Raw genomic sequence first — 14144 nt, forward strand, 5'->3', positions numbered from 1 at the left:
TCCTCATACTCCTCATAGCAGCAGTATCTTTGATACAGGATTACAAACATACATACAACGTCAGACCTTTCTACAGAATTTTTAAACTGAATACATTCTACCTTGTACCATAGATTTCCATAGCAACTTGCAATAAAAACCTACATATACTAGAACAGCATCTTGATAAAAGCTTAGGCCTTGCCTAGACTTGCTCATACAAATAAGATAAATGTTTGAAGAAGAACAATTACTTTAAAAATTCCAAAAATATTAACCCTCTATGTATGGACATTCTTATTCCAGAATAAAACCACCCCAGAGTGACAGTAGCAAGAAAATCCTTAATTGTTTGTCTCCAATATGTGTTAACCTTCCAAAAAAAAGATCACAGCTCCTCCTACACTGTTCAGACAGCTCAATGAACACTACATATTTTGGTTTATTGTTCATTTGCAGGCACAGAACATTTGCGAAAAGCGCAACTTTTTGATGCTGGTATGGTCATTATATTTCATTTTCCTCCTGGTATGTCCATACAACCTCATTATTGGAATTAGCAGACTGTAGATTTTGCTTGACATGTATTTATTATCAGTTGACTGTATTTTATCATCACGATATACTTACTGGCCAACTACATATATTTTATAGATATATAATTTATATATTTTTAACATATAATATTATATATTTATGTATTTTATATACGCTTAATAGAAAATACCATAGGAAAAAATATTGAAATTTATTATTCACATTTCTGATAATATTTTGCCACTGGAATACACTATAGTAATTCAAATACTCTGTGGTTTCCAGTAAAGTTATCTCAGACAGGACAGCATAAAATTTCTCAAATTAATCTAGCTCATTTATAAATACTATGTAGGAAAGATACTATGCAGAAATGAAAGCAAGGATAAGAGGGACTCAATAAAGAAAAAATATAGGTGTCAAATCATATTTGTGGAATCTATGGAAACCTCATAAAAGTGAATAAGATTTGTATCAAGGGCCTTTTTTGTGATGCCCAATTGAAATAGAGTAAATGTGCTTGGAAATCTATGTCTGGACAAAACGAAATAGCTCGATGTGGGTCTGTAAAAGTTAGACTAACTATTGACAGCACAGCCTTCAAATCAGGCACTCAATCTGGCATTTCAGAGCTCAAAATACAGAACAGGTTGATCAGAGGAGGTTTGTAAAAGGCGGAGAATTTCAGAATTGAACACGAGCTCTCAGCTTTCAGTGTTGCCTCCAGACAAGAAAAAAACTACTGATGCATAAAAATATACAGCAGTAAGTATTGCAACTAATCTGCTGCAATAACTTTTCATTCATTTTGATACTTATGGGATTATCAAACTGGAGCAGACCACTGAAGAATTATTTTGTACAACAAACATCATATACAGCAGTAAAAATGTTAGGATACTTTCAGCCCTCAGCTACAGTCCTTTCAATTTTTGAGAACATTCTGTTTGTTGAGTGAAGATTTTAATGAAAACAGTATTTCAGAACTTCCTTCCTTTGTGAGTATATGTCCTCACCTTAACCTTATTTTAACATTGTTTTTTGTGTGGGCGTTTATTGTATTGTAGAGTATGGCAAATCTGATAAGAGAAAAGCAAAGACTAAGACCAGTCTTACTCTATCAGAGTGGCTGAAATAATCACATATCCTGGAAAACCTGGGAATTTCGGATCCTACTTTCAGACACAGAATGGATATACAGTTTTTGATTACAGAACATTCCCTTGCAGTCAAACACAAAGCTAAACTTCGGTTGTATTCTCTGATGAACAATCAACATGGCTCATTTCCTAGGCTTTGGGAGAAAAACTGTTTCTGCACAACCCAGTGAACTGAGAATAACAGGAATTATATGCTTGATGACAGCAGCAACATAGAACCTAAAAAATATCCCAGAAGACTGCATTTTTGAATTGAAGTATGAATGTCATAGGGACAGCACATAGGATGTTTGATCCCAAAAGATTTGTTTCTTTCAATGCCCTATAAGCTACACCTGTAACTGTTACAACCACCCATTATATGGATAGTTAATTCTCCCCAGACATTCTATTTTGTTTCTAAAAAGATTGCAACAGTTATTAATAGACAATGAAAAAAACCCAGTAATCTACATTTTGGTTTCCTAAGGAAACCGAATAATTTCCTTTAGCTACATTTTATTTTATTATAGCTTCTTTTCATACCTCATGATGCAAAAAAGTGTAATTGTCTGGGTTTGTTACCTCATAGGACAAATATAATCGAAATATTATTCCCAGTTCTTCGGGTATTTTTTGCTAAGAGAGTTTCATGATCTCTGCTCTCACCATAGAACAACAACCAATAAGGTAACTGAGAAAAGATCCATGTTGCTTCCACCCAAGTCTGTCAGTGTCATTCCTGAAATTCAAAAGTGGTTGACTGCTGCAGAACAGTGGCCTTCACACAACAGCATAGTATGACACCATATCCGTATTCTTGGAGGGTATATTCAATCCCTAACATCTCATCAGTCTCATGTACACTAATGAATGTCCAATTAATTTGAATACATTAAGCACATTCATACTACTAGCTGGATTTCTATACGTACCTCGAGGAAAATCAAAGAACATTGAACAATATAGTGTGAGCAGAGCTCCTGGCAGCACACACCACAGTAATTGTTCACCACAGAAAAATAATTCAAACTTGAAATTGATGCATATGTCTGTAAGGACTTACAGCTCTTCTGGCGTTCTTACAATGACCAATCATATTGACATATATTTTCTTTAATCTTTACATGAAAAAATAATCCTACCGTCAATATATTACAGTTTGAAAGAGACTCCCTTTAGAGGCAATCCTTTTCAAAATTATGCCTAATATACTTTCCTGTACTTCTGGTAACTGTCAAAAATGGGCTTCATATCAGACATAATATTGGTCTGATTTAATATAGCATTTCCTTTTTGGATTTTTAATTAATTCCAGTATTTTCTCCAGGGCTTGAGTTTTTCACTAAGAAAGCCTCCAGTGAAGGCTGTTTCAGTGCTCATTTCCTGAATCTGATATTGACTTCTGAGAGAATTAACCATTTAGTTCAGTGAGCTGCTAACTCTTAAGGTGCTTAAGAAGTCCATATTCACAACTATATAATTAACAATTCTGACAACAGAATTTAGTTGGACTCATTTGAAAGCTTGTTCCATAAGAGCAAGGACTCCAATTTTCCAAACTGTTAATAATTTAAATTACTGATAAATATTTCTGCATCTGAAAATGAATACTCCATATCTATGAATGAGGGGGGAAAGAGACTTGGACAACAAACAATAAATTTAAGCTCCTATGGAAACAGCAAGACTTCTCAGGACTCAGCTCATTAATTTTCCCTGGGAGATATGCAATTGAAATTCAGTGAGAGTTAAACACTTGACTCCCTTAAGTTCTTTAAAATCCCAGATGAAGTGATATTTAACTAATTCCCACACTAATAGAAATTAGTCACTTGGCTCAACAATGCAATCTAATTGTTGGTCACTATAATAGATTCAGTCCCTGGCACAGCATTTAATGACGTCAGTATGGGAGCTCACATGTCCTGTCCCGCTGGGCTAACAGCAGCTGAGTGTACTGGCCTGAGAGCCCCATCAGCCAAAATGTGATGTAAGCAAGTAGGTGCATTGGAGGATGCTGCTCATCACCTGAAGGCTGTGGATGTGCATTCAGCTTTCAACAAACACTTTTTTGCTTTTCAGAAGCATGCATATTCTACATGTTTGAAGTAATATATTCTTTGGATGTGACCATTCTCACATGTTCTATAAAATCAGTAAAATTAGATCCCTTATTTCATTCATGAAATATAATTAAGTGTCTCTGGAGAGATTTACTCTTAAGTAGCAAGAGTTTTTCTCCCCCTTCCCACTTTGTTTTCCCTCTTTCATTCTTAGTGTGCTCACTTTGCTGCCAGAAATTTCTAAACGGGTGAGCTCACTCTCCCCCCTCCTCCTTCCTTCCTTTCTCTCTCCCTTCCCTCTGCCCGTCGCTGGGTTTCAATGGGCTCCTGCAGTTACTCAGGCGGACAGCATTGCGTTACCAGGCAACTCTCTGAAAAGAAGCACATGCTGCTGCTGCCCAGACAGAGCGTGCCCGTCTGCTCCAGTGATGCTGTGGCCTAATTTCTACCGCTGTTGTGTTAGATACAAAAGGGAACATCTCCAGAGTAGAGGGTTAGGGAGCTCTGAATTATCTGCACCTTTTCTTTGGTTGTTTTTTTTTTTTTTTTTCTTTTTTTTTTCTTTTTTTGTTTTTTTTTTTTTTTCACTCCTTTCCTGATTGGGTTCATCCCCTTTGATCTCAGGGCCCCCAGAAGTCATGCATGTCTAATCTGCATGTCTGTGTTTGGGACTGTTCACTGGCTTTGTAGAATGCTGACAATTTTCTGTTAGCTTTTGGCTGAGTTAATAGTACTTATAGAGATCTGTTGAGCCTTCCTGCAGCTCTCCCATAAGGGCAGTTCCGCATGTAAATTCTCAAGGCCATTCATCTTTTCCTACCTGACTCTTTATTGCCTGGGTGTTTTGGTTTTGTTTCTGTGTTTTGTTTTTGTTTTTTAAAGGTCTCTTTAGGAATGCAGGCATAGCCTTTCTTATTTTCCCTCCTTTCACTGTGCTTTCCTGAGAACAAAGAACAGCAAACTAAGAAATTCCTTTGGTTTTTCCAAAGGCTAAAGAAAGACCACTGCTTTATCCATGGATTTAGTTTTGGACTGCCTAATCTTCTCAAAAGGCAGGCCTATACAGATTCAGATTTTGTGGTTTGAACTCAGCTCTGCAATCACAATCCTTCACTGTCTATTACAGACAGTATTATCATTAGGTAAAAAACAGCACTCAGAATAAGAAGCAAATTTCCTTCTATTTATTGCTAGCTTTTTAAAATTTATCGTTAGTATGTTTTTAATATGAAGGTTGCTTGTGTTAGTTGTCTTTTGTCAGTTCTAGTACCAACTCAGCAGCTCACTCAACCTGCAAACAAACATGAACCTCAGAGAGAAGCTGCACTGTATTCAGCCTGACAGAGTCTGATATTGCTCTGGTGCTCTGGGCATTCCACCGATTCTCCTCACACTTCTGGACCAAGCCTGAAATCCCAGTCCTAATCTACAAATCCCTGATTTGGTTAGTGCACATCTACTTTAAGGGCAGCCAAGAATCTTCATCAACTGATCCCTAGAGTCAGCAATACACTACAAATTTCTGCCAGCATAGCTACGTCAACACAAACTGTGAAAAATGTATAACCTCCAGCTGACACTGCCATACCCATAACTGCCTGGTTTGGCCTTGTTTATGCCATCAGGGCAGCACATTTTCCAGCTTAGTTTGTGCCTTCAGAAATGTGCTGTAATTAAACAGCCAAAAACCGCAGTGGCACAGAAAAACACGGAAATCACAGAAGCCCTGTAACAGATAAGACCAGGTCCAATGTCTGTGGACACATTAAAAGAAAGACTGCCAGACAGAGATCAAATAGCTCTGAAGAAGAAAGGTCTCAGCCCAAATGTTCCAGTTCTTCCCTATGGCACAGTACTTATGAGATTGCAGCCACTTTTCATTCCAGTGTACTTTATGTGTATATTGTTATGGATAAGATTTTGCCTATCTTTTCCTTATCTTTTGCTTATCCCCTACACAAAGTATCAGCACTGTTCAACTGTGTGGTAGCCATAGTTCTGCAACACTGAACGCAAATGGAGTAAGTGTCATCCTTTTGGAGCAAAACTATATTTCAAACCCTGAGAGTTTTATGTGGTAGGCAGTCAACATATTATTTACAAAATGTTTTGAGACCTTCTGGAAAGAAAGGTGCTGTATACAGGCAGAACATAGTTAGTACTTCCATGAGTCACACATACACAACTTTCAGTATTATACAACTCCTCAAACATCCTTCCTCTCCAAACACACTTTGTATAAGATGAAACATGGGACTTATCTCTCTCAAAAAGACAACTTAAAAGCACCAAATAAAAAACAAAATGTCGTAACATTACATTAAAAATTCACACTCTCATTTGAAGTCAATCTAAAATGGAAAATGAGGCCCCAGAACTGCTGTGATCCCTTGCCAAACAGGTAACACCACCAGCCAATTCACCATACGGATACCAATTTCCTACACACTGTCCAGAGGCAGTCTGTGTGTTTCTCTACATATTTTTGGATCTTGCATCAATTCAAGATGATGCTACAGTTTGGCCCACAGCCAGAAAGTGGCAAGTGAAATAACGTTCCGGTACTCGCACTGTGAACACACAGCTGGCTTCAAAGGGAAATGGACTAATCCTACTTCATTTCCCTTCTTCAGTATGTGTTTAAAGAGCTTTGGTGCGCTAAAGGAAATCGACCAGAATTCATTAGTTCCCTTCTGATTCAGCTCATTGCTGTTGGAAAGGGAAACAGGTCGTGATCGCAGGATCCTACTCAATTTCCTTTTGAAGCAGACTTTAAGCCAATTCTCCTCTCAGTTGTACACACACAGATCTTCACTAATGATGCATATATTTAAATGCAATACCTCTCCAAGCTGGCTAAGACTTATAAAGACTATGAAGGGAAGAAGAAATATTAAATAATTTTTAAGAATATAATCTATTTGACTTCATACAATTGTGAGCTTTTGGCTGAGAGCATTCCTGAGAAACAAACTCAGAAAATCATGAGAGGAACTTCTAGAAAGAGACACGGGAAAAAACAGGTGGGGAGAAAACCCAACCAAGAATAGTAAAAGATCACAATGAAGGAAAAAAGAGAAAAGTTTTATATATATATAATGTTTTTGCTATTCAACAGAAAATTACAGCAAACTAAAACAGCGATTGTAATAGCTAGAACAAATCCTAGGCATCATCTTGATCTTGATGTGGTTTGGGAAATAGAGAAATGAAGCCTAATCACTTGCTCTGGACAGAAAGCTTTTCCTCCCATTCGTAATCAGATGTCTCAATTTCTCTCTTGAGAGCTTGTGTCGTATTTTTATGAGCCTTCTCAAGGTTACTGGAAGCAATATGATTTCAAATGATTCCAGGCTATTCCTGTGTAGCTGAAGGCCACTGCTTTTGAGACAATAAGCCAGAACTAATAGCCTTCCAAAGTAAACCTGCAATTAACTACCTAAGCAGAAAGTGGTTTGTAACAAACAAAGCAGAACAAAAGAAAGCTATAGTGTTCATGATGGAATCATAGCTGTACTTGAACCAAATAAGCACAACATGTAAAAATCATTTTTTTGTTACTGTAGTGAAGAGAAAAAAGTATTATTGTTGCAATGAACTGTCTCTTGAGCTTGAACAATGATACTTTGAATCCTTACTAATTATGAATCCATGAGCTTGAAGCAGCATATTGCACAGAAAACTGTCCTGGACTTGGAATCAACCAACAAGCCTTTAAAACAGCAATACTGTATCTGAGAAGAGAAGGTGATTCCAAACACTTTAAGTTTTAGAAGGTTTTCTTGTATGAAGTTGTAGAGGTGTCTGAAGAGCTCTATTTGACAATTTAAAAATCTGATTCCTCACCAGTCAGCTGCAGAAATACAGTACAGACACAATTTATATCCTGCACTAATAGCTTCTCAACACTGGAAAATGAAGGCCAATTAGAGTGCAAGTAATGGCTCAGTGATTCTGTACAACACTGTACCAACTACAGAGAAAGTTAAAATGAGATTATTTTCTTTTCCTATTCTATGTCAATATCAGTTTACAGCTTCAACTTTTCTCACTAGACCATAACTTAAAATGTTATTCAACCAACTCTACAAAAAGTTACATGACATTTATAACTTTAAAGGCTGAGAGGTTCATACAGAAGCCCTGGGATTGCCACATCAGCAACACAGATAATCTGTTCTCTTTGCATATACAACTTATTTTCTCACTCCAAAGACAAAAGTTGAATGTCTTATCCCTCTTTAGTTGTAGTGAATGGATATTGTACAGGAAGAAATCAGTCACCACTTGTAGATAACATCATAAACAAATAAATACGTGAAACAAAGCCATTTCACAGCTCAAACATTCAAAGTCAAAACTACTTTATTCGGCATTTTTCTCGTTTTTGTTATTTAATGTACTTCAGTTTCGAAGTACAAGACAGTAGATGATACAAAGGCAATTCTAGCTCCGTCATCTCAGTGAGTATATCTAACTACATTTTTAATCCTTTCTTGTTTACTGCAGTTATATCTCTGTTGTTACTGTTCTTGTTTACTACACTGATTACACAAAAGGTTTTTCTTTTGTATTTCCCTTGCAAAATCTGCGTTCTCCTTCTTCCTACCTGCTCAGTTTTCTTGTCTCTCTCTCTCTCAAAAAAAAAAAATTCTTTTGTTCATGTTGGGCATACATATCATTTAAACTTCACCTGATGTCATCTCAGAATCCAAATTACTCTCCAATTTGAGATAAATTATTCTGGATAAAACTATATTCTAAATGTATCCAAGCCCTTAACAGAAATGAGAATTTTGTTTTTCCTGTCAGAAACATTTCAGCTAGTAAAATATATTCCAGAAAAACCATCTCTTGATTCCTAATGTAAAGAGCCATAGGTTGCTTTTTCAAAAATAAAAATGAATTCTGGAATGAGAAATATAGTTCAATAACCTAACCAACCATGGAGATAGAGTTGTTGTTTACAAATGTGAGCTAGTTACTAGTGTATTCAAGGAGAATTGGGTTCTTGAAGACATAACAGGAAAAGAAAACATCCTTTGGTTTACATCAGAGATGTCTCTTAGACTTCAAATGGGAAGCAGTGAAATACGGAGGGAGAGAGTTTACATACTGTGGCAAGAGGTAGAACATAGTGATGGAGGAACACCTGCCCCTATTGCTGTTCTTTGACAGGTACCAAATGACCATGTCTGTCTGCAAGTAAGATTTAATACACTGTGGAGACTGACACAGGCTGCCCAGTGGAGGAACAAAAGGGAAAGGAAAGCAATTGGGGAGCCAGGAAATAGCAAGTCCTCCCACTATGCACTGCACATACTGCAAATGCTTGTGCAAACCACCCTGGACAACCAAGGCACTGCATATTGTTTGAGCAACTCATCCTTCTACTTACGCAGAATTAGGAAAGGAAGGGCAGGGATGATGGGTGCCACATAACCTGACATACAGGTACTCTGAAAATACATGATGGTTACTTCAAATTACAGACAGAGATATATACCTGCATTCATCAACTGTACCTCTTAGTCCCAACATCTTTTTCAGACATCACAAATTAAGAAGAGTTAGATTTGATGTCTACAAACTTACTCTCACTGAGAGGTTTAACGTATGACTTGTCAGTATTATCCCATCTCCTTGATTCTTCAAATATTAATTATCACAAACCACTAGTGATTCAACATTCCTGCTAAACAGTAACAGCCTTCTAAGCACGAGATTCCAAATTTCGACGTTATGTAAAAAATCCACATATTTCTCAATTCATTGACAAGTGTCCTTGCTTTAGTAATTGTGCCTAAACCAAGAAAAACAAGAGAGTCTCTTTTAGCAGAAAGCCCAGTAGATAAACTCTGAGTGAAGAAACGACCTATTAAAATCTTCCTCTTCTGTCCAACCCTGGATTAAGCAGCTGTCCATTTACCAGGGATTTAGGAAGACTACAAATAGAACCCAGTCTATTATCGTGCACTAAAAAGTGAGCTTTCTGTATAAGAATGCCCTCACTTGCTTCACTGTACCCTGTTCAAAATATGTGATGTGCAGCTACTGATAAACGTGGAGAAATCAATTCACTACAACTATTATAAAATGTTGTGTATAACACTAACCGGTCCAGCTGGCTTCTTGGCTTTCTCAACAGCCTTCGTAGCTTCCTTGAGTTGTTTTCTAAGGTCTTCCTTTGGCTTGTCATGTTCATGTTTACAGCACTAGAAGAGGAAGAAACAAAGCAATTGTAAAACTTTTTAAGGAGTAGTTCATGTGCTATTAAAGGTGACCTTCCCACTTCCAGTTCTATTTGTTCTTCCTCTCCCAAGTGGGTCCAATCTTTCAGTTTAAGATCTGAACACTATTCAACAGTCAGGTCTCTGAGAAAAGCATTCAAAACTGAGTCCTGAGATGTTCTGACCTGAAAAGCTTAGAGCCACATTCTAATAAGAAACAAACGACCACTTCATAGCAGGTTGAAATCTACAGATATATTAGAAAACAACACAGTTCTAAGCAGCCTTCATAGTGTATAAAGAAACTGTCAGTCACACCAATGCGGTAAGCATAGTGGTAGTCTGCAAATGCAGAAAACCCAAGATGTACATCTTCTCAAAATGATTCACACTGTAGACAAGCATGCCTTTGCAAAGGGCTGTGCTGTACAAGCTACTGCCCACTGGCTCTTTCACAGTTTTTCATCACACTGCACTTCAGTGGAAATCACTAACCCTTATCTACACTGTCCATTCCCATTTCCCAGCGTTTCAAGTACGATCAGCCAGGTTAGATTAAACAGCAGAGCTTTGCTAACCTGGAAGAAATGGACAGGTGTGCATTTATATGAGTAGTTCAGTCTGAGGTTGTGGGTTCCTATTGAACTTAATTTGGTCTAAATGCAGGTTACCACAGAAGTTAACCTTTAAGAGAGTACTGTGGACAGCCAGTCTCCACTAGCTGTACTGGAAGAAAAGACTATTGCCCCAGGCTTGCTGTTAGGTATTAACTAGGGAAAATTTGCAGATTCTGATTATTTTTCTGATTTTTTTTTTTTTCTGGTATCTTGATCCTTCAAGGGATAAAACCATGCACACAGTTCTTGAACCTAGTGCTCAGCTTTCCTAACTCTTCCCTCTCAAGGAAGGCAGCTGAGGTTTTGGCTTCGTGCTAGTGTCTGTCTCAAATTGACAACTAAAAAAAAGGGCACCCCATCTTTATTAGCTGAATAACTACAACAAAGGCAGAACCACAGCAAACCTTGATAATTGCTACAGCAAACTGAAAGATGTACATTTTAAGCATGTTTCACAAGGTGTAACTTAGTATCTTTAATATCTTATTTTCCACTTAGATGGAATCTGGAATGTAACTACAAATATATGAAAAATTAGCAGACAGACCTTGATAGTCACATAGTTAAATCATATACTGCAGCCAAGCACAATTAACAGGAATGTTCTCAACAATCTCAAAGAAGTATTGATCTATTAAGGTCTGAGAAACAGAATCTTCAGAAAAATAAAACAAAACAAACCCAATAAACTAACCCTGCTGTCAGGTAATGTATTTAGTCATTCTGAATGGAGGACAGCTAAACCATAACCCTGTTACCATGTAGATTTGCATTTTCATTTGTAAAAAGGAGATGGGATATGCCAGGTTAATCACTCTGTTTATCTGTTTCTCTGGTACTGGCTGTGAACCTTACACTCATCTTCTTATGCCTCATAAAAAGCAGCAAAATGTAGTGGGGAAACCCCACAGTAGGATAAAGAACTAAACCAGCAGCTCTGTAGGCACTCCCCACAATCCTGACCACCATAAAATTTATAAATGCCTATAAGGTTAGCTCAATAGATGAGGAGAAAGGGAAAAAGGAAGTACAGCAGTGAAAAGTAGCTGCAGTTTGTAGAGCGTGCAGGTCATACTGGTGTCCCCAGGACATACTAGGCTGTAGGAATGCATATCATTTAATCACACTGCTTGCTCAGAGTTGAAAACTGGCATCACATTCTCCCTGCTCCCTCTAGAAGAAACTAATAAAACACATTTCTAGAACTCAGGATTGCATCACATAAAAACATGATGTGTTAGGTTTGCAAAGTAAGGTGCCCAAAATGAAGGCCCAGATCTTACAGACATGTGATAGACTTTGCACTGTACGTAATCCCATTACCTGAAAATTAAATGAACTTGAATTTCTAGGTATTTAGACCATTCTGAAAATCTCATTTCAATCCTGTGGAAACTAAGTAACTTCAACCCAAAATGCTACACTTATCAATTTGTTCTAATCAAATTTAAGATTTATACTATTTCTTACTGACATGTGAGAGCCATCCATAAAGGACCACCAGTTCAGAAATTTAAATGACAAAATCTAGTTTTATTTTCACACCAAAATGAAAATGACTATCCTCTTTTGTCCAAAACTCAGGAAAAATACCTATAAACTGAGAACAAATATAAGCAAAGAAAAAACCTCCTCAAATGAAATGTTAAAAATTAAAAGAAATTTAGAAGAGCACAAAGATATTTGCTGAATATCTTTGTTGAAACCCCCAATCAAACAAAATTTTATTTTTCTTATGAAGGTGAAGGCAAAGGCTGAAGTCATACCTAATTCAAATTGCATGACCCTGGTGAGATGGAATTATCTCAGTTTACAGAAGGAGAGGTTTGATCTTAGCAGTGTTTGCCTGAAGCTCCCTGGTAGAGAAAAGCTTGAGCTATAATGACAGTGTGCAGAATGACCCACATTACCTTTTGGCTAAGTACTACTTTTAGCAAGCTTTAGTAGTTTATCATCACTATATGATAATAATAACTTTTCTGAGACACAAAGAATTATGGTTTTTATCAATGGTTTATGTCAAATCCAAGTCCTTAAAAGAAATCAGCCCAAAGCAGGTGCACAGAGCTGTCAGACCTTGAAATTTGTTTTGAAACCAACCACCTGTTAGTGCAATTGTGTAGCTGTTTTTCCTGGCTTATGGGATTTTAGTTCAGCTGTTGTTCTCATGCTAATGCTTATTTCCTCTAGGAATCAGTCTGTCCGTTTACACTAACCTACAAATTTCTGTGTGACTGTCTTCACAGTCCTGATTCAACGTATACATGCAGAACTTCTGGTGTAACACCCTTAATCAGTAACACACTTTGTTTACAAAATAGCTTGTGATTGCTGTAGGAAAATCTCTGAGAAACAGTATTTAACATCCTCTGTGTCACATTTAATCATTGAGATGACTCGTCTCTGTTTCTTGTTTGTTTCAGACAGCAACAAAGAACGTTTACTCTTAATGAATGATCTCAAAGACCAGATTTATTGTTGGTGCCTGAGTCACATTCTACTGATAACAGAGCACTATTCCTGCTGCTGAAATAAAGTCTGAATCAGGTTTCTCATTAAAACCTTCTGTTTCTAAAGGTTTATAACTTCACCAGAAGTTGACTCTGGGTTAGAGGTTAGCAAAGATACTCTCAGCCCACATTTACTCGAAAATCTGAAAGAAAAAAAATCTGCCCACATGTGAGATAAAAGTGTAAAAATTATCTTCAGAAGGATAATGGCTTAAGGTGCTTTCTGTAAATGTGAAATGGCATATAAGGTACAACAATGAGCTTGTGCTTAAGTGGCAAATCAGAACTGCAGTTCCTTTATTCTCCAGATTGCAGTTTTCAGCACCCTTTGGACATGAGCCACCCCAGAAAAAGAACTAGACACTTGGCTGAGAATAGTTTAGCGGTTCCTGAAATGTCTCCTGCAACGGTGATTCCCAGTCATTCCACAGCTCCACACTGCCCTCCAGGGAGGGCTGTCAACAAAGTTATGAGGTTTCCCTCAGTTTACCTCTGACAGCAGATAGATAATTCCTTGGGAGTAAACAACTAAAGCAAATAAGAAATATACAGCTGACATAAACACGAAAATATTAATAAGATATTTCATGACATAAAACCAGTAAAAGATAAATTATAAAGATTAAATATTCCATGTGTTCTTATTCATGCACAGATAACTGCTATCCAAATGCCTTTTTCAAGCATCATATAAAGGAAACAATAAACAATTTATGGGTAATAGTTCATAAATATATGCAGTACAGTACGTCCAATGAGCATAGATATTTCATTGTGTAAGACATGATTACTAGGTTTATGCATGGTATGAAATGCGAGTTGTCTGCAGCTATTTAAAATCATTTTGGGACACAATAAACTCCTGACAAGATATATCCTATTTAAATGTATTGCCCATCACTGACTGGAGAGCATGTTGTCTCGTGTTTATCAGAAGGAACACTTTTAAAATGCACTGAGAAACCCAATTGTTATCATTGTCTTAACTTAAAAAGACTGCACCTTTGTATAGAGTTCTGTTAAAAGAAATCCTGCTGCTTATCATAAGCACGTACTTCCCCAAAGT

General features: G+C 37.1%; 1 long non-coding RNA gene across 2 annotated transcripts in view; it reads right to left on the bottom strand.

Annotated features, from left to right (window-relative positions):
* Positions 1-14144, bottom strand: part of LOC139828395 (uncharacterized) — a 109230-nt gene that overhangs the window by 90880 nt on the left and 4206 nt on the right. For both annotated transcript variants that reach the window (XR_011739938.1, XR_011739937.1), the window contains exon 2: positions 9838-9936. This is a non-coding gene — a long non-coding RNA (uncharacterized lncRNA). The remainder of the gene's footprint in view (positions 1-9837; positions 9937-14144) is intronic.

The sequence above is a fragment of the Patagioenas fasciata genome, chromosome 7, assembly GCF_037038585.1.
Source record: "Patagioenas fasciata isolate bPatFas1 chromosome 7, bPatFas1.hap1, whole genome shotgun sequence".
NCBI classification, from domain to species: Eukaryota; Metazoa; Chordata; class Aves; order Columbiformes; family Columbidae; genus Patagioenas; species Patagioenas fasciata.